This window comes from Lampetra fluviatilis, chromosome 2 (assembly GCF_964198595.1).
Source record: "Lampetra fluviatilis chromosome 2, kcLamFluv1.1, whole genome shotgun sequence".
NCBI classification, from domain to species: domain Eukaryota; kingdom Metazoa; phylum Chordata; class Hyperoartia; order Petromyzontiformes; family Petromyzontidae; genus Lampetra; species Lampetra fluviatilis.
The window spans coordinates 23,889,309-23,900,602 of record NC_136276.1 but is presented as its reverse complement, the minus strand read 5'-3'; positions in this window follow the sequence as shown (position 1 = coordinate 23,900,602).

Below are 11,294 nucleotides of genomic sequence, written 5' to 3'. Positions count from 1 at the left end.
AAGTTGCATATCAAGAGGAATTTAGCATATTTATGGGAAATGCGTAGGAGGTGGGCGGAGGGTTTCAAAGTCATATTATGCCCGTGCATTATGCAGGATTAGCAGCATCAAAGGGAGGGGATGGGGGTAGCATTAACAAAGGGAAGGAATGTTAATAGTATGTAGCTGCAGTTACTAAACAACCACGTAAAAAACGAAAGTATAAACTTCATAGTATCATCAGTATACTAAATAAACTCTCCAATAAGCTGAGCTACTAACAGTAATACATTACAATTCTACGTCGCAAAAAATATAATATGCTTCCAGCTAAACTTTTTTCTCTTACATCACACGGGTCTACCCCGTACTATATACTACCATAGACAAACCCAACATTAAATTATATACTGTATTACTATACACCACTCTATACCTTCGACTATAATATTACCCTAAGTATTATTCTACCCACCCTACTGTATACCACACTGCTGTATATTCACTATACAATTACGATACTGTATATTACCTTATACATTGTATTAAACATTACATTTTTATACTATTTATACAATCTGCTATACACTATCTTTCACGCGACGGTCAATGGTGAGGGTCTGCTCTTGCTCCCGGTCTTAAATAGAGCAGCAGCAGAGTGACGTCATCATTGAACTCATCAGGTGCAGTGATTTGAGGCGGGGGGAGGGGGTTATTGTAATTATATACTAGATTGGTAATCAGTCGATTGTTACGATTAATAGTGAGTTGTAGATTAGTAATTAGTTGTAATGTGTTATTGTAATTATACGCTACGTTAGTAATCAGCTAATTAGTATTTGTTCCCCCTATAAGGAATTGTAATATGTATTATTTAATAAGTAGGTTGTTGGGGGGCGCCTTTGGCGCCCCCGCACAACCACAGCCTGCAGCGTCCCCGAACAAGTACAGCCTGCGGCACCCCCCAACAACCACAGCGGGCGGCGGCCCCCAACAGACTGAAGTAAATCCTTACGATCCACTCACACAGCGTGCGGTGGGCCTTCATCCAGCAGTGGATTTAAGCACAAAAAAAACTCGAGTACTAATGTAATGGACAGAGCACGGCTCTCCCTCAGGGCAGCAGTGGACAGAGCATGGCTCTCCCTCAGGGCAGCAGCGGAGCGAGCACGGCTCTGCCTCAGGGCAGAAGTGGAGAGAGTGCGTCTGGCTCCCTCACGGCAGCAGTGGAGTGAGCCGTGTGTGAGTGGATCGACCGTCAGCTTTCTGTGGCTGCGTCTCCGGCGCTTTGGCCATGATGTTGGTGCTTCTCGAAGTGGGCAGCTCGCGGTCACTTGACGCACTTCAACCAATCCGGGGGTGTACATGATTGGGAGGGGCGCACCTCTGGTTGGCTGCTAGCTCGCGGGCACGTGACGCACTTCAACCAATCCGGGGGCGTTAATCACAGTCATAGGACAGATCTGGGCTATTATGTATATACGCTTCCATGCCGCACGAAGCCTGTAGCTGTCAGAGCGATTAAAGTTATTTCTGTTGCTCTCAATTTCAATAGATTCTCTAATTAGTTTTTGCCAGCAATAATTAGTTTTACACAATACTTCAACGTTATCAAAATCACTTGAGTGTCCCTGTTGGCAAGCATGTTCTGCCACTGCCGACAGTTGTGTTTGAGATAATTTAATATTTCTTTGGTGTTATTTTAGTCTTTCGCTGATGTTACGCCCCGGCAGTCAAGTTGTGGTCATAGCTGTCATCACACATACGGCCTTAGACAGACTCGGCAGAGTACATGAGTGAAAAAAGAATAGGGCTTACCCTTTGGGTCTCTCCGAGTCTGAGTCTCTATGCGAGTCTATGGGTCTCTGTGTAAGTCTACGTGACGCTGCGTCTCTCCATGAGTCTATGGGTTTCTCTGAGTCAATGGGTCTCTATGTTTGAGTATGTGAGTCTATGGGTTTATGTGTGTCTATGGGTCTCTCTAAATCTATGGGTCTCGAAATGAGTATCTGGGTCTCTATGCGAGTCTCTGGCTCTCTGTGTATGTGTCTCGATGCAAGTCTATGGCTCTCTGAGTTGAGTCGATGGGACTCTCTTGAGTCTCTGCGTTTCTTTGCGAGTCTATGGGTCTCTGTGTGTATCTATGGGATGTTGTGTCTCTGTATGAGTCTCTATATGAGTATCGGTGTCTCCATGTGAGTCTTTGTGTTTCTGTGTCTCTGTGGGAGTCTCTATGTTAGTCTCTGTGTGAGTCTATAGAAGGGGGTTCGAGGTGGCTCCTGACCGAATGATTCCTTGTGTTGTGACAGCACTCTGCTGTGAAAGGCGCAAAGGAGATCGAGTTGAACACTCACCTGATTGTAACTTCTTCACAATACTATTGACAACTGATAACCACAAGCATTTTAAATCAAAATAATGACAGAACATTTTTATTAAAAAGTCGAGTGGGTGGGTGTGGGGTGGGGGGTTGGAATGGGATGGGAGCATTGCAGAGGTTCGCGGTTCGAATCAGGAAGACCACCCTGGTAATTACTGCGGTTGGTATTAACCATACCATACTACTCGACGCATTCCCCTTCACTCCATAGCCATTGAATCGCTTGGCGTCATTGGGAAAAGAGGAGTTGGCCATTGTGTATGTGTGTACGTTGAACTCCTTTCACACCGTACATAACCAACCGTGTTAATCGGAGGTTGCGGAACCGTGCTATATAATATATACGACATCAAATCAACAACAATTATATTATTGTTCATATTACCAACAATAAGAGGTCAACAACAAAATTAATGTCAATATCATCAACAGTATCACCAAGTACGGAGCCGACAGCGCTAATCGGAGGTGCGGGGGAACTAAACACAAAAAGCAATTCTCAAGCAATTAGTTTTCGATTTAGATTTAAAAGTGCATCGCGCCAGAAGTTTCCGAATATCAGAAGGAAGAGTGTTCCAGACGGCCGCAGAAGCGCATCTGAAAGCGTGCGATGCAGTGACCATCTTTGTTCGATGGCTAGCCAAAAGTGTGAAGTGTAGTTTAAAATTTAGTGTATAGTGTCGTGTGTATAGTAGTGTATAGGGTAGTATAGTTTAGTGTGTAGTATTGTGTACAGTAGTGTAGTGCATATTAGTGTGGAGTGTATAGTGTAGTATATATAGCATCTGAAATCGCACGATTCGGTGATGGCCAGCTAAAAGCCGCTGCTGCTGTGAGAATGACCGGAGTTGTGCCACTGGTAACTCAATTATGATCGCACACAAAGCAGCATCGATCATTGGCTCCCTACTATGAAACTACTGCAGACTGCGTCCGTGAAACACAGCAGCAGTGAATAATGTTTTTGTTCTCATCGCCCTGCGGAATGAGAATGATCGCGTCAACGCCAAATGGTACTTAATAATTATTGTTTATATTGTAACTATTATTAATGCGTGGCGTCTGCGATTGTGCTTATTCATGTCTTCAGAGTATCAGCCTTGGAAGAACTGTACACAAATAAACACAAAGACACCCCGTTTAGCTCAAACAGATGGTAGAGGCAACTGCTGTTAGTGAGCACCTATGAAGGCCGGCACTGCACATGAAGGGGTGGTTGGTCAACACCACGCCCGTCCGCCTTTGTCTTCCCAGTGGTAATGTTTTACACTGCATCAGGTAGTCATTTCAGGCTGAGTCAACCTAGAGGAGGCACATGATCGCTTCAGACAATCACTACTGGTGTTGGTCGTGAGCGAGAATCGAATTTGGGTCGCCAGATTCGTAGCGCAGTGTGCTAACCGCTGCACTACCACTGCCCATTACAACACTTCAACGTTATTAAAATCAATTGAGTGTCCTTCTTGGCAACCATGTTTTGCAACTGCCAACAGTTGTGTTTGAGAATATTAAATATTTATTTGGTGTTATTTTAGTGTTACGCTAATGTTACGTCCCGCCTGTCCAATATAGCATCTGCCACATAGCAATTAATCCGATACACACCTTCTGTTGATAACTAAGGCAATTGTGATGCCGCCGCCACGAAGCCGCTCGGCGGGCGCCCCATCCCCGACCTCGCCACCACCAAGTGACGGAGACGACCCCCGCGTCCCCCCACCTCACCTCACATGAACACACCCGCACGCATTTCCCCCCCCCTCCCCCCATAGAGCTCCGAGGGGAAGTCACCTGGCCGACCGGTTTTAATCCGAGAAGCCCTTATCGGGATAACTTTTACGGTTTCCGGTGACCAGGGAATTGGACGACCTCCCCCGATGCTACTTCGCGGCGCTGCGACCGGCATTAAGATTGCAAGGTCGCAGAGAGGGGCCACTCGGCCACTGCGGTTGAAACGCACCCCCCCACACACACACACGTATCGAGGAGGCAGGCAGGAGAGGGACAGGACGGCATGGTTAGCATGACCGCAGGGGCTCTTGCACGTAGTCGCTGATGGTTAGGATAATTACGCTTGAGCGCGTAGGCACCAAAATTAGGGAAATTAGGGAAGTTAAAGGGTAAAAGCTAGAATAACAAATAAGCGGAGGTACGCGGAGGCTCCGCGCATAACTTCCCACGGCAGGCCTTTGTGATGGACGCCGCTGCATAATGTGCATAACCAAGGCACCATGCATTAGAAAGGGATTAATTAGAATAAACGCCGCAACACGCAGCGCATCTTATTAGCATAGCAAAGGCGCCCGGAACCGCCGCACGCGCCCTGACTGGCGCGCGCCCATTGTTAAAGAAAAACTGGGAGAGCACCGCAACAGGCGGAGCAGCATCTCTTTGATGTAGGGACGATAAAAGGGGGGGCGGAAACGGGTAGAGCTCTCTCTCTTGCTCCAGCATCAGGCCACGAGACGCTCTCCAGCCCAGCGACCCGGACGTCCGTGCGACGCATCGAGGTACGCTGCGAGGATGGGATCAACGGACCGCCATGGGCACCTAACCGTGAGTAAGAAGGTGAATTAGTATCATAAGCCGATAAATAGGGAATAGGTCCAGGGGTAGTAGAATAGGCCAGCTTCGTCGATTCTTACTGATTTAACATCAATTCCCAGGAAGCCGAAAGAAGTGTGAACGCGGGTAGAGCTGTGTGTGGGTGTGGGCGTACGTTCACTACGTGGAGGATACAGGTGCGCGATTAGGAAAGGGAAACATCGTGGTAGTGTGAAGGGGACGTAATACTACTCGGTAACTAACTAACCATGCCTACTACGCGGACCCGCGGTGGAGGGGAATCCTCGAGCGACGGCTCGTACCCCATGGGTGAGGAACCCAGCAGCGGTTCGCCTAGCAGCGGGGGGGCGAGTAATGATGTTAGCCCGGCCGTTAGCATTATCGAGGGAGGGATCTCGGGGGCCACCGACCCCAACATAGTGGTGTCAGAAACGGGACGATCCCCCACGGCCCCAAGGGAGAGAGGCCCCCCAACCCAGGAAAACCGCATTCACCACCCCGATGGGACTATTCGAGTTTCGAGTACTCCCGTTCGGACTCACCAATGCGCCCGCGACGTTCCAGCGGCTGATGGAGTTGGTGATGTGGGGCTTGCAATGGGAACAGTGCCTGATTTACTTGGATGATGTGATAGTGTTCAGTAGATCTTTGTCTGAGCACTGGTCCAGGTTACGGGAGGTGTTCCAGCGACTGCGAGCGGCTCATCTCAAGCTCAAGCCACGTAAGTGTTACATCGCACAACGCGAGGTGGGGCACCTCGGGCATCACGTCAGCGAGGCAGGCGTGCGCACCGATCCGGAGAAGGTACGCGCCGTAGTGGAGTGGCTACGGCCAAGGAATCTGACGGAGATCAGATCATTTTTGGGGCTCGCCACCTATTATCGTCGATTTGTAAAGGGATTCAGCGAGATTGCACGCCCCCTCACCCAACTCACTTCCCCTAAGCACCCCTATCAGTGGACGGGGGCCTGCCAGACGGCCTTCACCACTCTCAAAAACCACCTCACCCACGCCCCCACCTTCGCTTTCCCCGATTTTACCACCGATTTTATTTTGGACACCGACGCCTGCAGCAGCGGGCTGAGCGCGGTGTTGTCACAGGTGCAGGATGGGACGGAACGAGTCATCGCGTACATCAGCCGGACCTTGAGTGGGGCTGAGCTGAACTATTGCGTGACCCGCCAAGAGTTGTACGCCGTGATTTTCGCATGTAAGCAGTTCCAGCCGTATTTGTACGGCAGGAAATGTCGCGTACGCACTGACCATTATGCTCTGCAGTTTCTTCTTACATTCAAGGAGCCGCGGGGACAGATGGCCCGGTGGCTGGCGCAGTTGCAGGAGTACAACCTGCAAATCGAGTATCGGGCTGGCCGGACGCATGCAAACGCGGACGCCTTGTCGAGGCGGCCCACGGTGTACGCCGAGACAAGGGCGGAGGAGGCCTGCCCGTGTTTCACGGGGGGACGCTGCCGGCAGGCAACGGACCCCCGAGAGGCCGCGGCCACTGACCCCCCCCCAGCGAGAGAGAGTGCAGTGTGCGCCACAGAGACCCTCACAGGTGGCACCGAGGATCCCGTCGACCACCCGGCAAGCGCGGGACCCACGACTCGGGACCCGGCGGATCACCCCGCCCCGATCGGATGGATCCAGGAGGACGTCGGCTGCGCCTTTCCGGGCCTGAACGACGAGCAGCTGAGACAGACCCAGCAGCGGGATCCGGATCTGGCGGCGGTGGAGGCAGCACTACGGGAGAAAAAGAGCGCCCTACCAGGACCCTGGAGCGGTTTGTATGGCCGGTTGTGTGTGCAGAACGGGGTGGTACGGGAGTTAACCGAGGCCGGCCAGCCTGGGTGCATCTGTGTTCCTCCCCAGGTGCGACCCCAGCTGCTACGGCTGGTGCATGACCACCCACTCGGGGGCCACGATGGGGAACGACGCAGTCGAGAGACCCTGCGTCGCCAGTATCTCTGGCCCAAATTGGCACAAGACGTGGCCGCCTGGGTACGGGGCTGCCGCGCCTGTCAGCAGTGCGGGCCGAAGCCGGCACGATATTAGGTACCCCTAAGGCCGTTCCGCGTCAGCCGCACGAACCAGCTGGTCGGGATCGACCTACAGGGGCCATTCCCACGGTCCCATCGAGGCAACCGGTATATCCTAGTCGCAGTAGAGTATTTCACCCGCTACCCCGTGGCAGTGGCCATCCCTGATAAAACGGCCCTGGTGGTGGCCCGGGCATTCGTGGAGCATTACATACTTAAGCACGGGATCCCAGAACGAGTCCTCACCGACCAGGGTAGCGAGTTCGAGGCCGAGCTGCTCCAGGCACTGTGCCGAGAATTCGGAATCCAGAAGTACCGAACCACAGTGTACCACCCCCAAACGAACGGTATGGTGGAGCGCATGAATCAGACCTTAGCGGGGAAACTCAAACGTATGGTGGCCGCAAATCAACGGGATTGGGACGAACACCTCCCCAACGCCCTATTCGCCTACGCCACCACCGTACACACATCGACGGGACAAACCCCGTTTTTAATGATGTTCGGCCGTGAGTCTCGTTTACCCGCAGAGCTGCTGTTCGGCGTTCCTTCCCCTTAGCCGGAGGAGGGAAGCTGCCCCGTGGAACACCTGATGGAGACCCTGCGAGAAGCCCGAGGCCGAGCATACCCGCAAGGGGAAGCCGCGCATCGGCGGCAAGAACAGGGCACCCGACCCCGCATGGAACCCCCCTTATTCCTGACCGGCGCTAAGGTATGGCTACACACCCCTCGCGTCGGGGCCTGGCAGGTGGGGAAACTGACGATCTACTGGCGGGGACCCTGGACCGTGGTACGGCAGATCTCCCCCTGGATGGTACTTATCTATGGCGGGGAGAGGGGTCGAGAGACGGTGGTCAACGTCCGCCGCTTAAAACCATGGAAAGCGGCCCCAGCGAGAGAGAACCCCGTCCCCCGAAGGCCCCGAAATCCCGGGGTACCCGCACCCCCCGTGTTTGGGGGCCTCGCACACTACATGGGCCCCGCCGGGCCCCCGATCCTGAGACGCCCCGATCCAGTCACGAGACGGCGCGGACGACGGCCCCTAAACCCTTCTGCTGCTGAGTTTGTGCCCCAGCCCACAGGTGCCGGAGGACGGGGAGAGCCGCTGGAGTGGAGGAGGAGGCCGCCGCAGGAGCTACAGAGGACGGAGCCACCCGCCCCGAGACCAGCCACAAGGTCCGGACGGATCCCCCGGACCCCGCAGTGTTTCCTCGTGGGCGCGGCCCAAGCAAGGTGCTCCAGTCAACCCGGGATGGGGACTGGCACCTCGGGGGACTATGTGATGCCGCCGCCACGAAGCCGCTCGGCGGGCGCCCCATCCCCGACCTCGCCATCACCAAGTGACGGAGCCGACCCCCGCGTCCCCCCACCTCACCTCACATGAACACACCCGCACGCATTCCCCCCCCCCCCCCCCATAGAGTTCCGAGGGGAAGTCACCTGGCCGACCGGTTTTAATCCGAGAAGCCCTTATCGGGATAACTTTCACGGTTTCCGGTGACCAGGGAATTGGACGACCTCCCCCGATGCTACTTCGCGGCGCTGCGACCGGCTTTAAGATTGCAAGGTCGCAGCGAGGGGCCACTCGGCCACTGTGGTTGAAACGCACCCCCCCACACCCACACAGGTATCGACGAGGCAGGCAGGGGAGGGACGGGACGGCATGGTTAGCATGACCGCAGGGGCTCTTGCGCGTAGTCGCTGATGGTTAGGATAATTTCGCTTGAGCGCGTAGGCACCAAAATTAGGGAAATTAGGGAAGTTAAAGGGTAAAAGCTAGAATTACAAATAAGCGGAGGTACGCGGAGGCTCCGCGCATAACTTCCCACGGCAGGCCTTTGTGATGGACGCCGCTGCATAATGTGCATAACCAAGGCACCATGCATGAGAGAGGGATTAATTAGAATAAACACCGCAACACGCAGCGCATCTTATTAGCATAGCAAAGGCGCCTGGAACCGCCGCACGTGCCCTGACTGGCGCGCGCCCATTGTTAAAGAAAAACTGGGAGAGCACCGCAACAGGCGGAGCAGCATCTCTTTGATGTAGGGACGATAAAAGGGGGGGGGGGGGGCGAAAACGGGCAGAGCTCTCTTTCTTGCTCCAGCATCAGGCCACGAGACGCTCTCCAGCCCAGCGACCCGGACGTCCGTGCGACGCATCGAGGTTCGCTGCGAGGATGGGATCAACGGACCGCCATGGGCACCTAACCATGAGTAAGAAGGTGAATTAGTATCATAAGCCGATAAATAGGGAATAGGTCCAGGGGTAGTAGAATAGGCCAGCTTCGTCGATTCTTACTGATTTAACATCAATTCCCAGGTAGCCGAAAATAAATCATTAATAGCGATCATGGCCTCGTGTGATCTCGTTGAGAAGTGTGAACGCGGGTGGAGCTGTGTGTGGGTGTGGGTGTACGTTCGCTACGTGGAGGATACAGGTGCGCGATTAGGAAAGGGAAGCATCGTGGTAGTGTGAAGGGGACGTAATACTACTCGGTAACTAACTAACCATGCCTACTACGCGGACCCGCGGTGGAGGGGAATCCTCGAGCGACGGCTCCCACCCCATGGGTGAGGAACCCAGCAGCGGTTCGCCTAGCAGCGGGGGGGCGAGTAATGATGTTAGCCCGGCCGTTAGCATTATCGAGGGAGGGATCTCGGGGGCCAGCGACCCCAACACAAGTCTTCTTTAGTACGAGTATCATAGCGTTTGGATTGTGTGTACCGTGCCAAATCTTACTTTGTTGTGTAAAACGAATTATTAATGGGCAAGACTAATTCGAGAATCCATTTAAATTGAGATAAATACAAATAATTTTAACCGCTCTGACAGCTACATGCTTATTGCGACCTGGAAGCGTATTATTAAGTAATACATCCTACAATTCCTTATAGAGGAAACACATAATAATTAACTGATTACTAATCTATGATATGATTACAATACCCTCCCCCTCCTCTGCCTCTGATCTATGCACCTGATTGGGTTCAGTGATGACGTGGTCCTGCTCTATTTAAGAGTTGAAGCAGGTGGATTGCTTCACTATTCTAGCAAATCGCCTGATGATGCTGGATGTAATTACCAGCGAAAAGTCGTAATCAAATTTTGACTTAAAACTTTCGTGACTGCAAGAATTCATATTCTTCGGATATTTCGGTAAAGTCACGTAGATAGAAAAAGAATCAATATAAAGTGAATAAAAATAACAATAAAAATAAAATAATAAAAAACAAAAAAATACTAATGTAGACTGTAGCCTGGTTCTAAATCGGAGTGAGTGTACTGGCAGTCTAGAATGTAGACTGTAGCAATGGTTATTAAACTGGGTGAGTGTACTGGCAGTCTATAATGTAGACTGTAGTCTGGTTCTAACCTGAATAAAATTAAATAAAAATAAAAACAAAAACCACGACGTTTCAATCGCAACACAAGTTGTCGTCATCAGGAAAAAGGGGGGTTAGCCTCTAAAGGCAAACCGTTTATAAAGGTTTAGAGATGGGCGTAGCCTAAGTGTGTCAGCAGCATGGGCGGGCAGCTAATGTTAATGTAGAAAACAACTAAGCAGTTAGTGGGTCTCCGCCAAAAGGGCCTCCAGGCAATCATTGCACCTTGTTCCACACACCCACACTGCTGATGGTGGAGGTTGACAAGAAAACACAAATCAAGTGATGACCCAAAGTGGTTGATGACTTCTTTCCAATGATTGCTGAGTTTATAACCATCATCTCGGTTGAAATTGCGTCTGTGTCTGTATATATGTGTAATGCGAGTGTAAATGGGGTTGCTGCTGGGCTCTGGCCCAATCACACAGCCCGGGGTATTGGGGGGCGGAGCCCGGTATGGGGGGCGTGTGGGAGGGGCCGCCGTTCACCTCGGCTCCAATGGGAAGCGAGGTGAATGGAGGTGGAGCCAGCTGGGCAGTATGGGAAGGCCGGATCTGACGATCCGGAAGGGGAGGAGTCAGGGTCAAGTGGGAAAGAAGATATAAGTGAGAGCCCGGAAGAGATCGGGGTCAGTTGTTGGAGTGAAGAGCGTTGGGTGGCTGCCACGCCATCAGCTACGTGGCTGATGGGGCTTCGGCACACCGTCGGCCAGCGGTGTGCGGAGCGGGGAGGAGCGGAGCGACTGACGGGAGAGCGCATGCGGGGCGCGCGCGAGAAGGAGCTGACAGGAGAGCGCGTGCGGGGCGCGCGCGAGGAGGAGCTAACGGAGGAGCGTGCGCGGCACGCGAGAGGAACGTGCGCGGCACGCGAGAGGAGACGCTGGTCCCTTGTCAGGACCAGCGGGGTGTGAGGAAGAGTGGAGGAGCTGAGGAGGGAGCGCGTGCG